General features: G+C 51.4%; 1 long non-coding RNA gene across 25 annotated transcripts in view; it reads right to left on the bottom strand.

Annotated features, from left to right (window-relative positions):
* Nucleotides 1-15,917, bottom strand: part of LOC114211185 (uncharacterized) — a 376,382-nt gene that overhangs the window by 155,168 nt on the left and 205,297 nt on the right. For all 25 annotated transcript variants that reach the window (XR_015768071.1, XR_015768068.1, XR_015768063.1 and 22 more), the window contains 2 exons: nucleotides 14,737-15,631; nucleotides 5,294-5,391 (listed from right to left, as the gene is read on the bottom strand). This is a non-coding gene — a long non-coding RNA (uncharacterized LOC114211185). The remainder of the gene's footprint in view (nucleotides 1-5,293; nucleotides 5,392-14,736; nucleotides 15,632-15,917) is intronic.

Genomic DNA, 15,917 nt, shown 5'->3' on the forward strand with positions numbered 1-15,917 from the left:
CTTGCAGGGTCCAGAGATAACATGCCTTGAACAGAGGAGGCTTTCATAACAATTCAAGCAACCAGACTGGGAGTCAGAAAACCCAGCTATACATGTTCCCCTGATTGATTGTTACTGGCTGTGGGCCCTCTGGCAGGTAACTTACAGCCTCAGTATCCCCACTGCAAAAGCAGATACAAAAAGAGGCCCTACAGAGGAGAGGTGTGCGGAGCCTGAGTTTGGAATGCAGCAACTGGATGGCAACCGAGGACTCAGCTTTCTCGTCTGTAAAATGGGGACTATGACATTACCCAGTTGGTACCTTTAGGACGAGGTTTCAGTGAGACATGACACGGGCAGGACAAAAAGCACAATGACGAACTACACTGTTTGGCACACTTGGGAGGAAGGAGCATATCCTCCAGGGAGCTCTGGCTCATACTAGGCACTGTGCCAGGAGCTCGGCAGCCCACCTCACCCTCCTCGCTGGGTGTGGCACACGGGGCCTTCAGACCTGGAACCAGCGCCCGCCCCTCCCCGCAGGGAGCCCCTGCTGTCCTGGGCACAAGCCTGAAAGAGGGGACATTTCAGGCTGTCTTTATGTGCCCACTCCTAGATACCTGGGGCCCTGCAAATCCACAGAGATATTTCTTTTTCTTTTCTGTTGTGGCAGTGAATCCATTTTTAACTAGATAAGCTAGGTTACCAAAAAGAGAAGGGACAAGGGGAAGAAACCATCCTCACTTGCCTATTATGTCACCAAGTAGGCAAATCTTCATTTTTCCAACAAAGAGCCGCTCTCTTTCTATAACTTCCCATAATCCAGGAAGGACACATTGCTGTATGTGACTGCCACACCACGGATGGTCACCGCTCTCTTTAAAGTGAACACCCCTTCCCCATCCCTCAGATGCCTGGGAAAGATTGAGTGGTGCCCGAGTACCATGTATCCCTGGGTGCCACTTGGTTTCCAGTTTTGCTCCTAAATGTGCCCGGCTTCAAAAACCCACCGGCTTGGGGCGCCTGGGTGGCTCGGTCATTAAGCATCTGCCTTCAGCTCAGGTCGTGATCCCAGGGTCCTGGGATGGAGCCCCGCATCAGGTTCCCTGCTCCGTGGGAAGCCTGCTTCTCCCTCTCCCACTCCCCCTGCTTGTGTTCCCTCTCTCGCTGTGTCTCTCTCTGTCAAATAAATAAATAAAATCTTAAAAAAAAAAAACAAAAACGCCTGCCTGAAAACCAGTGCCTTCCCTCCTGGAGCGTGTCTTTGAAATACATTCCCTAAATAGGGATACGAGGTCAACATGATGCTTTGATAACTCCTGACAAGTAGTTTTTCTTTTTCCAAAAGACCCATTTATGCTGCCACCTGTGACGGAGGCACGTGCCAGGCTGCCTACAAAGTCTTAGGATAAACGCCCCAACCCGTCATTCTAATGTCTGGAAACGTGCAGGGAGCGGGAGGCCACAGTCACACTTGGAGCCTCGGGGAAGGTGGACTTCTCCCCCGAGGGGTCGCTGATGCTCTACCTTCCTCCCCTGAGATCTGTCTGTTCACAAGCGCTCACAGCTTTTTACAGAGGGGTTCTGCATACACAGTGACAGAGGGGTTCTGCATACACAGTGATCTCGTTCAAACAGGCCAGCCTGAGGAGTGGAGGGGGCGAATGGGCCCGTGGGGAGGAGGGGTCAGCCTCAAGCCTCCAGAAGAGAAGACGAAATGGGAATAACCAATGGGAATGCTTGCATGAAAAGCTGCAGTTAAAGAATCCTACGTGCATCGAGAAGGCGTCCCTACGGGATGTAGGCAGGCACTGCTGGAACGAGAGAGCTGGAAACAAGGAACAAGAGCTGCAGCTGGTGGACTATGGCTCTGGATTTGGGCATTTTTGAGTTGTGTGTGTGTGTGTTTTTTTTTTAACCCTCTCTGGTGCTCCTGCTCACCGCTGGGAAAGTCTCCAGCCCCCAGGGCTTTCTGCGGGCTGGGGCCTCCACAGAGCATGCCTCTGTCCCCCGGGGCTCATTCCCAGCACGCTTCCTTCCAGATCCGCTGAAGGCTCACACCACCTGGTAAGCACAGCTTCCAAAGCAGGCTCGCTGCCTGGCTCATCCCGCCCGGACATCCTGAGCTTCTCGGACTCCAGAGTGGATCACAGCAGGGCCTGGAGCTGGACTGCTCTGACAGCGCTCTTTGGATTCGAATGCAATGCTTTGGGGACCGGACGTGCACCTGGCCCGCGCTAGCTGTGGACGGCAAGTCCGGCCTGGGAGGCGGGGCGGTGTGTAGACTGGCCCATGGAAGGGAGGGAGGGGTCCTCAATGACTCCACTCTGGGTTTCCCCTTCCACTCCCGAGCCCCATGCCGGCGAGGCAGCCAGTGTTTGGACCACTTATTTCTCAAATGCCTGTTACCGCCTAGACGCCGGGGTGAGGGATTGCAACACCAAGGCCATTCCTCGACTGTAGAGGCGAGTTAGGGAGTCAAGACGCCAACACAAGGAATGTTAGATACCAGGGAGGAATGAAGGCAAAGATAACAAAGACAGACAATCAAAGATTGATCGCATGTGGGCACTGGGTGGTCTGGGGTCAGGGGGCAGGTCCCTGCGGGCTGCGAAGGAAGTGATCAGGATGACCGCAGCATGGGCGAGTGAGCGGGGCAGGAGGAGGAGGCCTGTGATCCAGGCCAGGAGCGGGGAAGGTGGGTGGCACACTCAGGGGCCAGGGAGGAGCTCCTGGAGCCTAGAACAGAAAGAAAACATCTGGAAATCCTGGGAGGGTGAGTTACGGCCCGAATGTTGAGGTCCCAGAGAGCCAGGTAGAGGAGTCTGTGCTGGAAAGAGAACGCAGAGCTGTATAAAGCAGTGCAGCCAACGGGAGAAGCTTGTGAGGAGATCAGTGTGGGGGCAGCTCTCAGGATGGCCTGCAGGAAGAACCTGGTTAGCAGGGAGGCGTGCAGCATCAGGGCATCCGTGTCCCACGTGCCAGCATGGCAGGCCCTCCCGATCGATCCAGGCTGTGATTCCAATCTTTGCCTTGCAGTCTGTATCGATCAGGAGCAACAATGCTACTATGAGGCACTAAGACGTAGCCTCAAAGTTCAGTGGCTTAAAACAGCAAAAGTTAATTGCTCATTCAGGCTCTGTGTCTAATATGGGTCAACCAGAGATTGCACAGAGGCCTAGATCCAAAGCAAACCAGGCCTGTGCAGGGCACTGCAGGGCACTGGGGCGGAACAGAGGGGGACCTCTGAAGGGATTCTCACCAGCATTTCCACAGGACAGCCAGAAATTGCACATCATCTCTGCTCACTCCTTGTCGGCCAGAACTAGCAACCCTAATCTGCAGGAGACAGAGAGTCTGGAAGAAGGAATGGTCCACGTATGTCACTTTTCAGGGCACGTGTAATTTCTCTCACTCATTCAACCAGCAAGAATTGAAAATACGTTTACTGAGTGCCAAACATCTTAAAATATTACCATTTCTTTTGGCCCTTTTATCAGTCCTGTGAGGTGGCAGGTATCCTCATGCCCATTTTACCAATCAGCAATTCAAGCCTCAAAGGGGTGGAGGTGCCCAGCCAGGAAGGGGTGGGCCTGACCCCACAGCCCATGCTCTCCCTGAGTGCCACAATGACCAGAAAGGAAGGTGGCCATGCCGGGGGCCTGAAGGCACAGCAGTTAAGCATGAGGGTTCTAGCGGCCAACTGCCCTGGGGGTGCATTCTGGCTCCACATTCCTGAGCCATGTGATCATGAGCAAGTTACTCACCTTCCTACGCCTCAAGTTCCTCACCCAGACACCACCAGGATACTAACAGCACCCCCAACCTCATTGTGGTGCTGCCACAACTGAGGAAGAAAATGCATGGAAAGCCCTTGCAGTGCTCCTGGCATAGAATCAGTGCCAGGAAATGCCAACAATGATGTTAACACAGCCCATCTACGCACAAGGGTGTTGGAACTCCCACGAGCCACAGGCCCCTCAACCCACAGACCACCTACTTCTCAATACAGCACTGGCCTCCTAGGTCGGGGGGGCTGCCGAGACGGTGGACGCACAGGGGGAAGACCACACAGAGTCAGGGCCACCCCACCACAGGGCCTGGCCTGCACCCATCTGCTCGCCTTCCCCTTATCTCGTTTGGCTTCCTCCCCTGCGCTTGGAACTCTCTGAAAGGTCCTAACTGTGTATGGATCGGTCATCCTGCGTATCGCCTGTCTCCCTGACCGGAACCTCTACTTCGGGTTTGCCTTGGTCGGAGGGTCAGGCTCACGGAAGGGCGCCCCGCAGATAAGGAATCGGGGAGCAGAGACTTGGAAGTTCCGTTGAGGGCAGGGGCTCTGTCAGCTTTATTCGCTTCTGCCTGCCCCGCACAACGCCCAGCACCTGGCGCGTCACGTGTGCTGAGAGGCCTGCCAGCTCTCCAAGCATCAGGGTCCAGCGGGGGACTCAGCCCTTCTTTCTCTGCAGGGCATTATGCTAAAGTCTGGCCTCGTCATGTGGGAGGCCGGTCAGTTAGCGGTTTCCATACAGAGTCCCCCGCGGCCAGCCCCCCTGCCCCCACTCAGGGCTCCAGGCTGGGCCTCGGGGTGGCCTGAGGACACAGGTACCAAAGCCAGAGTGAAAGAGAGACGTGGGGAGAGTTTGCGGGGGGCGAGTTCCTGCGCCCCTGAACCCTCACTCACATGCACAAAGCTATACATGCCCGGCTCACGGGGCTGGAGCTTCTTCAAGGCTTTTGTGGGCCCCGCAGACAGCTGTCAGATATGTTTACCCTACCTGGCTCCTCCATAAAAAATAATTCCCACCTAACTGAAAAAGTGGAGCTGCATTTGAGGAGTCCATATGAAGCTGTATGAATATGTATCACAATTTCCATTTTGCAGCGCTGTCTTCATATTTTGAAACTAATACATAGTGTCTTTCTGGTCAAACGGACCTAAGATGTCCGGTGAAAATGCCATTTCCCAGGCCCCAGCCCAGAGCCACTGAATTAGAAAAGCCCAGGGATCTGCATTTTACTGAGTTTCCCAGGTGGTCATTTGCAAACGGAAGTTTGAAACCACTGCCAGAAAAAGAAGCCGAGAAAAGGGGCTGGGGCTGGCATTCTGGAGCCAGAGGGGGGTTGTAGAGGTGACCAAGGAAGGGGAGGGGACGCAAATGACAGCACGTGGCTCCTGTTTTGCATGAATGCAAATCGCTTTTGCCCATGTGTGCCCTGCGTGTTCCACCACCGTAAACATAAATTTGCAAAACCCTGACTCACCCTCTGCTGAACCCTCCCCCCGGCCCTGGAAAAATGATTGACACTCCACCTGGGATTACGTTCTCTAGGCTGATCTGCAGAAGAGAAGGTTTCCAACGTGTTGGGCAGGCTGTCTGCAGACTGAGGCCACCACTGCCAGGAATCGTGCTGCAGGAAGGAACATAAATAGCATGGTCACCCAGAGGTTTGCTGCAGCTAGTTCTACCTTTGGTTTGTGACAAATCCTAGCCCCCGTAGTGAGCTGTCCTAATTCACCCACAGGGAAGGAGGTTCTGTTTAATGTCGCACTACACACACAGAGCCCGCCCACAAGCGCACACATGCGCACACACGTGCGCACACCCCCCACGCATGGTGTGCAGGTGTATATGAGCTTCTGCAATGATTTGAGGGCTGGAGCTCGGCAATCAAGAGTCACTTGGACCCCTCGAGGGCTAGATTCCAAGGTACCAGGAAGTTACCACTGCTAAAAGGGGGCTGGAAGAGTAGTGAGCTGATGCAAAGGGCCAAGTACTGTGCTGGGGGTTTCCCATGTATGTTTCACACCGCTCGATCGATGGGGGAGAGTATTATCAGTTCCGTTCTTCTGATGACGAAACCAAGACACAGATTTGCCCACAATCCTAGTAAGATCGAACTCTGAACTGGCTGACACTAAAGTTCGTGTCCGAAACTTACGCAGTGCTGCCTTCAAGTTCAGACCCAGGAAGCATGGGGGTGGGGAGGGAAGAGTCTTTTCCAGAGAGGCGAGCCTAAGGAAACTGACCTCTCCAACCAGTGAGAACCAAAATAACTCCTTAACAAACAGTTGAATTCACGAGCAATAAACGGTCATTGGAAAAAATAAATCACAGATAAGCAATAGAAAAAAAATCACATTATAATCACATCCTCCAAGAAATAATGGCGTTTGTATGTCTAGGCTTTTATTCTATATGTGTATGTACATATACATACACATATATATAACTAGCCTACAAATAAAATGATACAATTTTTGCAACTTTATTAAAAATTTCACTCTGCTGATTTTTAACGTGGGGAATTAACCATGTCTGTCCAATCCTGATCCTCTGGGCGCTTATGTCCATCCATAAATTTCTCTGAAGAGTTTAAGGGGGAGATAAAATGTTTCACTTCTTTTTTGTGTGTTTCCTGTTACTGTCTGTTCATCAGCCACTAGTGCATTTGAGGAAGGGTTAAAGAGTATTCTATCTAAACAGATCTGTGCTCTGGTGGATGATGCGGCTTTGAAAAACATACTCCACCGCACCCCCCCAAAATTCAGGTTGGTTTTCTCCTCTCCATAGATGAAAATGGAGAATAGGTTTTGCAACAACCGGAAAAATGATGCCCTCCCCCACCCAAAAATTATCTTAATGCCAAGGGAAATGCAGCGCTACTGTTCAGAAGGGCCTGGCACAGGCCCTCCCGTTGCCCGTGCCCCACTGCAGGGACCAGGCCTCCAAGCGCCCCCCAGGACTCCCTTCCAGTCTTCCTCTACTTAGGTGAGTGAAAAATAACCTCCTTTCCTCCCTTTCGGTGTTAACGAGGCTCCCTATAGAGACACTGTTAATCACATCAATTAAAAGCCTCTCACCCTTGGCCTTGCCTGCCAGGTACGGGTCCTCTGTCCAGGGGAAGGTGGGTGAGATAAGTCATGCCTGGCGATAACTTACATTCTTTTCTTTTTCCCCCTCCACCTATGCTTTTTTTCATTTGTATGTTGTTTTTTATTTTTTAAGATTCAGGCTTAATTAACACAGTGAAATGTCCAGATCTTTAATGACCAGTTTGATGAGCTCTGACAAATGCATATACCAAAAACACTAAACCACCAAGACACAAAACATTTCCCCCACCCAGAAAGTTCCCTGTGCCTTTTCCAATCGTCACTGCCCTCCTCCAAGAGGAAACCACTGTACTGATTTCTAGCACCATTCATTAATTGTGTGTGTTCCAAAAGTTCATATAAATGGAATCTTGTGATGTGTAAAGGCGGGCAAGAATGATGAGCAAGAACACGCGGTTCCTAGTGCGCATGAGAACCAGTGTAGGTGCTTTGGAAAAGAGTCTGGCAGTCCCTCAAAAGGTTGCAGAGAGAGTTACCACGTGACCCAGCCATTCCACTCCTAGGTATATATACTCCAGGAAGGGCAAACACACATCCACTCAAAACCTTGTACAGGAATCTTCAGAGAAGCATTCATTACTCATAATAACTCCAAACTGGAAACAACCCAATGTCCATCCACCGATGAAAGAACAAATGAAATGTGCTCCATCCACACAATGGAACATTACTAAGGCACAGAAAGGAATGAAGTACAGAAGCATGCTACAAAGTGGATGAACCTTGAAAATGTCATGCTAAGTGAAAGAAGCCAGTCGCAGACGACCACATATTGTATGATTCCACTTGTGTGAAACGTCAGAATAGGCCAATCCACTGTGACAGAAATTCTAGCTTGCTCAGGACTGGAGGGGCAGGGAAAAGGGGGAGAGGAAGGTGATAGCTGATGGGGACAGATTTGCTTTCTGAGGTGGTCAAAATGCTCTAAGATTGGTAAGTTGTATGATATGTGAATTATATCTCAGCAAAGCTGTTTCAGAAACCAAACATTCAGAATCAACCCAAGTGGAACCAGTTAGGATACATGAGAAAGACAGCAGTTTTCCTCCAGCGGGATTTTGACAGAAGTGTTTGGCACTGTAGCCCAAGGACCCCATGCCACCTGGGGAGCATCACCACTATGGTCCAGGAAGGTCTCCTTCCTGTGAGAATGTCCTGGCACTTACCGCATTTCCCAGGAGTTCCTGTCCTATCTCCAGAGCCTAAATTCTGAAGAGTCCAGGAGCTATTCACCAGATTGATTCACTCATTCCACCAACATTTACTAAGTCTGTATTTAGTAGAAAGCACATAACCATATCTAGTCTTGTTGTATTATCTGCCTGCTCTCAAGGGACTACATTTTTAGGGACATCTTGAATGCCTCTGTATGTCTGGTCGTGTGTTTAGCAGGTGACACCAGAAGATGGTGGTGGGTGGGGAAGGTATGAGCTCATTATGAGAGAAAGGTCAAGAACTGTGAGGTTCAGTGGGGCTGGTTCTCAATCCCGACTCTACCACTCACGAAGGCACGCCTTCACCTCTTCCTGCCTCATGTCCCTCACCTGCCAAAGACCAAGAACCTGCCCTATGGTGGAACCATCAGGAGCCCCAGCTCCAGGAACCAAACCCCTGCTCTACCACCTGCAAGCTGTGAATGACTTCAGGCACTTTCTTAACCTCACTTGCCCATGTGTACAGTGAGGCTAGAGGCAGTAACAGCCTGCCCTATGCAGGATCAGATGGGTTCATAAGAGGCTCGGCAAACTGAGGGGCCAGACAGTGAATATTTTAGGGCACTGCGGGCCCATACCATCTCTGCACCAGCTCCTCATCTTCACGATCAGAGCGTCAAAGCCACCACAGACAATACCTAAAAGAAACGGCATGTTGTGTTCCAATAAAACTTTATTTAAGCAAAATGAAGTCCGACTTCATACAGTTTTCATGTGTCAGAAAATATGATCCCTCTTTTGATTATTTTTGTCAGCCGTTTAGAAATGGAAAAGCCATTTGTAGCTCATGGGCTGTACAAAAAAAGATGGCAGGCCAGATCTGGCCCCTGTGCTGCAGTTTGCCACCCCCCGACGTAAAAAGCACCTAGAACAGAGCCTGGCACACAGTAAGCACACACCACCCCTGAACCACGGCCCCAGGCAACAAGAGCTGAGCCTCTGCCATGTGTTACACTGCGTGCTGCACCCTCCATGCACCGCATCTCACGTAAACTTCACCTTGATTGCGTGAGGCAGGTAACGTGATCATGCAGATGAGAAAGCAAAGACCTAGGTCAGCTAGAGGGACAGCGCTGTCGTAAATCCAGGTCTTTCCATCGTGAGCTCTTGCTTGTGACCGTTAAAAACTACTGTGCTCGCTGCCAGGACACAACAGGGAACCAGACCCACTCAGGCTCCGCTCCAAACACCACAAATCATGATTTAATTAATTTGAGACATTTGTTACAGAAAGCAGGGGCTGCAAGGAGGAACAAGGGTATTACACAGCCCACGGCGAGGGAGGTCCTCCGGTGAAGGGACACGTAGGTTGGGAACAGCGGCCATGTGTCTGGTGCTGTGCCAAGTGTCAAAGAGAAGCAGCTAGAAAAGGCACGTCCGCCCCGGCTCCCTGTTGCGGAGGGCTCGGAGACGTGACAGTGTCAGATGCGGTGGTGGAGGGAGAAACCAGTCCCAACTTCCCAAAGGGCCTGCAGCAAGCGAAACAGCCTATTCTATTTTATGGGAATATATCCTCATAAAATAGGAAAATACAGTTGCGAAGATTTAACCATGAGAATATCCACGGATGCAGTGTTTGTAACAGTACAAGTGTTGAATTCATAAGTGCCCCAGACACTTAAGAAAAATCGGGAGAGCCTTTGCCACTTCTGTGTGAACAACGGCGAAGCTGCGTGTCCCAGCAATCAAATGGTGAGGGAGCAGAAGTGTGCATGCCAACGTGGAAGGCTAGCTATCGTGTATTTAGTAAAACAGCTCCGTGCAAACCAACAGGTGCACTACCATACTATGATGAGGATGCATATGCACAGACAAGAGGTCCTTTCAGTTAGTCACCTCTGAAGGACAACTGAAGTGTTTGTAGCTTCCTCCTCTTGTGTGTTTGGACTCGGCGATGTTTCTGGAATAGATAACTCAGTGCTTTGTGAAAAGAAATGAAGGACAGCCAGTGGCCAGACAGGAGTTCAATACTCCACAAAGCCGCTTGACCGGTAAAGCGCAAGATCTGAACCCCTTTCTACAAGGGTTGACAACCTGGAATTTCAATCACGATGGATGCCAAAGGATGGGGAAAAAAACATGTTTACAACGGAAAGACTCCACAGAGAAAGGCAGTGAGCAGGGTGGCCGGCCTTCCCCCTTCTGTGCCTTTCCAACTCAGCCAGCACCAGGGCAGAGCCTGACTTTCTGGAACACACTGTTTGTAACCCCGAGGACAGTCTGTACATTTTACATTGGAAACACTCTCTCTGCAAAGTTTTGTTGACATTCGTTAGGGGGAAGGATTTAGGACCTATGGCCTTGGAAAGAAATCCTACATATCTCACCTCTGGTATAGGAAAGAGAAAAGGCTTTCCAGTTAGGTGGACAAAGGTTTAAATGCTGGCTCCTTTTGTAAATTGTTTATCATCTCCTAGCTTCGGGATAATAATATCTTTCCTGCAGGGTAATAACTAGAGCAACACATAACAATAAAAAAAAATTAAAAAAAATAAAAATAAAAATAACTAGAGCAACATATGTATAAAGCATAGACGTTCAATAAATGACAGGGTTTTTTTTTCCCCCTAGTGGGAAGACTCAGGGAACAAAGCAACGGGGTCACATTGCCCAGAAGCTGTACCTTGGGGAAAATCAGCTCATTATGGAAGGGAGGGATGGAGGCCCAGGGTGGTCCTGCCACCCAGAGCTAACCCTGACCTTGGCTCAGCCTGGAAAAGGTGAGGCAAGGAGACCATGTCTTTCTCGGTGATGTGGGAAAGTTAAATTAGACTGAACCTCCAAATATGAAACTAGCCCTGTGCTTTGCCCCCCTCTGAGATCCTGACTGTGTATGAGTAGAATGTACCGGGTTTTTCTGGAAGGGAACAGGAAAGCGACTTAATCAGAGAATGAAGGTGGCAGCTGGGAGACCAGCCTCCAGAAGTGGCACACTGTGGTCCCCAGACAGATCACCCCAGAGCAACTGGGACGGGGCCGAGGAGGGTCCGTATTTCACCAGGACCCACCGATACTCTGCTACTTCTCAAGGACAGGCTAGGGAACCGCTCCTGCGGTGAAGGCACCAGGCATGGGCCTGGCAAGGGCTCAGTCCAGATTCCAGCTGGGCACCAACTCTCACGTCCAACTTTAAAATTGTCTGGAAAACACGACCCGGGCCCAGGGCAAGGCAGGCTGCAAACATACATGCACAGGGAAATAGCCTCGGAAGCGATGTACTCGGGGTGCCCGGGTGGCTCAGTCGGTTAAGTGTCTGACTCTTGATTTCGGCTCAGATCATGATCGTAGAGTCAGGGGATCAAGCCCCGCATCAGGCTCTGTGCTCAGTGCGGAGTCTGCTTCTCCCTCTCCCTCTGCTCCTCCCCCTGGGCTCTCTCGCTCTTTCTCGTTCTCAAATATATAAATAAATAAAATTAAAAAACAAAAAGTAATGTACTAAATTTCATACACACACACAGATGCGTGCATTCACGTGTACGTGTATACACACAAATACAGACAGACACGTAGGTGTGCGTTCACACATGCACCTGCATACATACACGTAGGCATATCCTCACACCAGCTCTACTTTAGTACTAATATTGTCCCCATTTTCCTGAAGAGGACCCTGAGACACGGAACCAGTAAGCAACTCGCCTAAGGTCACACAGCTGCTCTGCGGCAGAGACGGGGCTAGAAACAAGACGGGCCGGCTCCAGAGTCCCTGCCGGGGCTCACTAGATGGTAACAGATAACCCACGAGGTGAAACGGTCGAAGCCGAGAGTCATCGCCTCTGCGAGCCACTTGTGCCCTGGGGTTGGCTGTGTCCAGGGAGGATGGCCAAGAATTCCTCCCATTTCTGTTCACGCGTGTTGTCCCCCCCGCCCCGACCCCGCGCGGGGGTCCCTTTCTCCTGCCCCCGAATCGGGGCCGACCTGTGACCCCCTGAGAAGGAGAATGGGAAGGGAGCGAGGTCGTGGGAGCTCTGCGCCTTGCCCTCAGGAGGCTGGGCAGCCTTCACACGAGGCACCGCGGGGATCCAGCCGCCACGGTGCGAAGATCGGGCTGGACGACGATGACAAGATCTCAGAGAAAAGGAGAGGCCCCAGCTGCTACCCCAGTCATCCCAGCTGAGGCCCAGCTGTGTGCGGAAAGCCTCACAGAGCTCCCCTGGGGAACGCAGCCCCACGGGCTCCAGGCAGAGCCCAAGATCCACCTGGCAGGGCTCAGCCACCCTACGCAAATGAGAAGGATAAGCGGTCCTGGTTTTGAGCCACTAGGCTGCGGGGTGGTTTGCTGTACAGACAACTGGTTCACGCACCTATGGGGCTTGCAGACACGTATAAATTTGACAATAAGCAATTATTTGTTGAGCATGGTGCCAGGCAGCCTAGGAAGTGCTATACATTTATTGTCCTGTTTAGTCTGTATCTTTGCTTGCTGGCGTAGCGCATATTAATATTGTTTCCATCTTACCCACAAAGAAACTGAAGCCCAGTGAAGTAAACAAATAAGCTTCCCCAGGAGGTGGCAGTTCTTGGATTTGGACTGAAATCTGTCTCGTCCTAACTGCAGGTACTAGTCAGATTTCTGCAGAGAAAAGAACCCACAGCACGCGTGTGTACACGTACTTAGAGGCAGACACCACGGCCTAGCCGAGCTGAAACATGAAAGTAACCCTCACACCGTATTTCCCCTACTCTGTGCCTCTTCGCCCTGCAAACCTGGACCACACATTCCTGGCCCACAGTCATGCTTTACTGTCACGGAGCACAAAATTAGCGACATAAAGGAGACCTGCAGGCAGAGTCTGTCACATGGAACGGCGGGATGCCTCAAGGATGCAGCAAGAGGCTACCGGCCATGTTGAAGCCGCCGAGGAATTAAAGAAGAAGGGCAACTGGCAGGCCTGAAATAGATCGCAGGTACTTCCATCACCAGGTGACAGAAACAAAGATGGCAGCATGGAATGCCTACTGGAAAAGGAGGGAAGGACCTGAGGTTGGTTCTAGGACCTGGCTTTACTCCCAAACAGCTGCGTGACCGTGGATCATACGTCACCTCTCTGGGCCCCATGTCCCCAAGCAAGCTTGGTGATGTCCAAAGTATGGTCCAGTTCTTTCCAGGACTCTCTGTGGCTTCGGATCCCACACAGGTCATTGCATAACATCTACTTTTGACGGGGGGAAGCCCAGTGAATGCCACTTTGCCACCACAAAGACACTGTGGGACAGAGCACATCATCTTTCTGGTGGCCATACAGTAAGTCACTGATGGAACCTCCAAAACCCAGGAACCCCCAGACCTGGGCTTCTCTCCCCATTGGTTAGTCCCACACTGTTCCCACTCTGTTCTCACACACTGAATTCTAACTCCCCTTTTGTAGGAACTCACACGCAGCCGACACCTCCAACGTGTCCCACAGCCTCTCAGCAGCTCCTCCATTAATGGAGAAGTCTGGTGAGAGGTTATCGCTGTCATTGGGGGTCTGTTTCCTTGTCCCCACCAAAGCCAGCTACTTCCTTCAAGTTGGTATCAGGCAGGCCAGGAAGTTTCTTTTTCCCTGCAATCCATCATATGTGGGAAGATCAGAAGGACCTGCCAAGTGCAAGGACGGAACCAGGTGGGCACGCCTGGTCACTTAGCCAGGCCCGAGCTGGGGGGGCGAGGCTGACGGGCAGTGAGGACAGCAGGAGACTTGCTGTGATAATTAATCAGAAGCCTTAGCATCATCCTGAAGAACCGCTGGGTTGCTCCAAAGCCAGTTAGGAAACTGACCTCACCCCCCTTCCTGTCTCATAAACCCCCCGTCTCCAGTCCATCTAGGACCAAGGGATGGAGTATTTCTCCAGGTCCAGCACAACAAAGCCTGTCTGAGGAGCCCGTGTGGACGTCAGATGGGACCACCTCTCATCTCATCTCATGAATGGGAACGCTAAGGCCAACAATTGAACCAGTGGATATGAAATACTTGGTGTACGCAAAGCCCCGTTCTAAATGCCTGACGTGCAGTGGTTTGCAGAGTAACCAGCACCTGTGGAGGCCCACGCCCTAATCCCTGAGGCCTATGACAATTTAGGTGGCATGGCAAAGGCAAATTCAAGTGGCAGATGAGAAGAAAGTGAATACGTACAAATGTTAAAATAGAAAGATTATCCTGGTTTATTCCTGTGGGCCCAATATAATCAGAAGCATCCAAAAATGGGAGAGGGAGGCAGAAGGCAGAATCAGTCAGAGTTGGACGTGACTATGGAAGAAAGGCACAGACAGGTGTTAGGTTGCTGGCTCTGAGGACGGAGGAAGGGGCCACTAGCCAGGGAATGAATGCAGGGACTTCTAGAAGCTGGGAGCAGCAAGAAAACACTTCTCCCCTGGAGCCGTGAGGAGGAGGCAGCCCTGTGTTCCTTGATTTTAACCCAGTGAGACCCATGTTGGACTTCTCACCTACGGAATTGTAAGATAATACACCGTGTTGCTTGAAGACACTGAGTTGGTGGTAATTTGTTACAGCAGCAAAGGAAACCGAATACGTGAACCGACTCACTCCGTTAACTAAAGTTCTTAAAATAACCCTATGAAGCGATGTAACGGTACCACTACGGCAGCAGGAATGCCGTGTAACAAAACACCCCAACTCCGGGCAAATGACAACAAGCACTCACCTCTCACTCACTTGTCTGCTAGCAGCTAGGGGCCGGCTGGTACCGGGAAGGCATGTCCAAGCTCAGCTCCACACGAGGTGTGAATTCGGAATCTGCTCCGTGTCTCTTCTCCTCTGCAGACTGGAGGCTGTTCGGGGCATGTTGTCACCACAAAAGGTAGGCAAGCAAAGCAGCCCAATCTCGTCCAATTTGCGCCTTCCACTCCCGTCATGCTGTTAACACCCCATGGACCAAAACAAGTCGCGTGGCCGAGATGGACTTCACCGCGGGGAGGAGTGCACCTGCTCACCTGGAGGCCACGGTCCCAGTGTGCACGTGTTAGTTTGATGATGGGGGTGGGAAGAACTGGGACTGACAGTTCCGTCTACCACAGAAAGACCCTACTGTCAGCATTCCAGTTTGGAAAGGAGGAAACCAAGCACAGAGTCTCATCCAGCATCCCACTGCTAGTCAATAATGGAGCCAGGATCAAAATCTGATCTGGCTTCCGAACATGGGTCAGGGACCTACACCTACTAAGTGGGGGAGCTAGGACACCATGGGTCTAAATGTCACAGTCTCTGAGGCAGGAAGGGGTGCCCTCCGGGGCGGTGCGGGGCCTGCAGTGATCTCCAGAAGGAAGAGGGAGACTCTGCGAGAGGTCGCCCATCAAAAGTGCAGCCAGGCTGAGCTGTTGCTCTCATCAGCAAGGCGCTGCTGTCAGGTCCAGGCCTGGGGCCAAAGCACCTTCCAGGGATGAGGTGCACAGGGAGACCAGCATCCAGGATGAGCCAGCTGTCCATGGCTGTCACAGGACCAAATGTCCTTCTCCTCCTGCCTTGGCGGGGCTGGATCGGCTGCTCGGCAAACCAGTTTGCAAGAAGCCGGCATGTGGGTTCCTTTGAAAGCTGTGTATCTAAAGGCCAGAACGAGGTAAAGGGGCGGTGAGAGATGCCGACAGAAAGGGATAGCCATATAATGTGGGAGGAGGGGAAGCAGGGAGTGAGCGGGACTATTCATTGAGTCGGGAGAGAGGATGCAGGAAGGAGAGGGAGATCAGGAGAGAGGAAACGAGCAAAGCGATGCTCAGAATTCAACATTACAGAGAAATTTTATTTGAAGGCACCAGTTCAAAGGATCAGAAAGCCACACCAATGTTTCTGGGCATCTGGGGTCACAGGGTAAAGGTGGCAGCTCGTCAC

Source organism: Eumetopias jubatus, unplaced genomic scaffold (assembly GCF_037043125.1).
Source record: "Eumetopias jubatus isolate StellerSeaLion01/CBP00866 unplaced genomic scaffold, mEumJub1_p1.0 scaffold_4, whole genome shotgun sequence".
Lineage (NCBI taxonomy): Eukaryota > Metazoa > Chordata > Mammalia > Carnivora > Otariidae > Eumetopias > Eumetopias jubatus.